Source organism: Capsicum annuum, chromosome 5, assembly GCF_002878395.1.
Source record: "Capsicum annuum cultivar UCD-10X-F1 chromosome 5, UCD10Xv1.1, whole genome shotgun sequence".
Taxonomy (NCBI): domain Eukaryota; kingdom Viridiplantae; phylum Streptophyta; class Magnoliopsida; order Solanales; family Solanaceae; genus Capsicum; species Capsicum annuum.
Genome location: NC_061115.1, coordinates 132,377,400 through 132,379,297, shown reverse-complemented (window position 1 = coordinate 132,379,297; position 1,898 = coordinate 132,377,400). Strand labels below are relative to the sequence as shown.

The 1,898-nt window shown below is 37.6% G+C and overlaps 1 non-coding gene across 1 annotated transcript; it reads left to right on the top strand.

The window, feature by feature from the left end:
• The first annotated feature begins 679 nt into the window (after positions 1-679).
• On the top strand, positions 680-786 carry LOC124899030. The gene has a single exon (XR_007056169.1). It is a non-coding gene; the product is annotated as a small nucleolar RNA R71 (small nucleolar RNA).
• Positions 787-1,898: the final 1,112 nt, after the last annotated feature.

The window sequence follows — 1,898 nt, the reverse complement described above, 5'->3', positions numbered from 1 at the left end:
TGGCAAACCACCTTATGGCCTAGTATTTAATTCTTACAGTAACTGCCCCATATGCAACTCTAAGCTTCTCTGGGCAGCTTGCAAATTTTTCATATCCACAGTCAACTGTGCTTGATTAGCTAAAAGCTGCTTGAACATCTCTTTAACATTGCTAATTGACTGATTTCCTTATACCTGTGGTTGCTGAATTTGTTGTTGTTGGACGTTCCATGAATGAGTTTGCCACTTTATGTTGTAGGCATTACCATAATTTGGACTTTGATCATTGCCTACATACATTACTGATTCTGGATTTGAAGCACACATGGTCGCTAAATGGCCACTATTTCCACAGATCTCACACCAACCACTAGTTTATTGAATTGTATTAACTGATGCTATAGGCTGTGTAGCTCCTAATTTCAGGCTATTAAACTAAGTATTAATCATGTTTTATAGTGCACTAACCTGAGCTGATAAGGTAATGAACTGGTCCACTTCCAATATACGTGTAATTCTTTTTGTAGAACTTCTAGCATTTGAATGCCATTTAGGATTTCCTTGTGCTATGCGGTTCAGTAATGTGTAAAGCTCATCATAAGTCAATTCCAGTACTTGACCACATACTACTGAATCTAGCAAAATCTTCGTATTATGATCAAGTACTTCTACAAAAGTATGAGCAAGTACCTCATTGGATAGTTGGTGGTCTGGACAATCCTAAAGAAATTCCTTGAAGCATTCCCAAGCATGATAGAGGCTTTCATCTGTCTTATGTTTGAAGCTCAGTATCTCATTGCATAGTCTCATAGTCTTCCCAGATGGAAAGAATCTGACGAGAAACTTTCTAGCTAAGCCATCCTATGATGTGATTAAATTGGCGAACTCCGCATTTAACTACCTTTTAGCTTTCCCCAACAGTGAATGGGGAAAAAGTGTCAGCCTAACATATTATGTATTCACCCTAGCTGGAATGAATGTATTAGTAAAAGCTCAATGAAATTCTGCAAGTGGACTTGTGGATCCTTGTGTGAAAGCCTTGCAGACTGTCCACTGCAGATAAGAAGCTGCACCATATTGTGTTTTAACTTGAGATTTCCCCCAGTATCCGGTCTTTGAATTGGGGAAGTCAAGTTCGTTGAAAGTGGGACTGCCATTTCCCTAACCGTCCTGCATGTTTCTTATTTTTCAGCCATCGGAGTAGGATTCTCTTGGTCTTTTTCTATTTGTAGAAATTAAGGGAGATGGATTGCGTATCTTCCTTTTTGATGGAAGTGTTGTTTGGGTACAAGGCTTGGTTCAACCAACTCCCTATGCCTTGCCAGCTTCCTAACCTTAAAACCCATTTCATGTAATCACAAAATTAAGACCAAGCATAAGAACTCCAAATAAATCTAAGAGTAAAACTAAAATAAACATTTGCCAAATTTTAAGTCCACGACAATGATGCTAAAATCTTGACAATACCCAAGCGCACACACAAGTGTACGTGGTCTTATTAAGTAGTAAAGTGACCTAATGAAAGCCAAGTATCGATCCCACAGGGACTTGATCTAACAACGATTCAATTCAAGTTCACTTTTAGATTAACTTAGAGCAAGAGTAACCAAAAGAGAGTATACAATTTGTAATTGCAAGTAAAGTAAATTATCCGTAAAGCAAAGATCTTGGAACAATCAATAGGAGAAAACTCAGGTTTAAAGCACTTTCGAACAATCATACTATGTTATTGAACTTCATTTGTTAACTTGCTTATCTTGATTGTTGATTTATAGGGTAAATCGCATAATCATGGTCTCCCGACTTCTAATCCTTTGCCTAAGTTGAACCTTACAACTACATCATTGAGAGGGGATGTAATAGTCCACTTAAGTTCTTTAAGCTATCATCCAACATGTGAATCAAGCAAGGTATCTAAG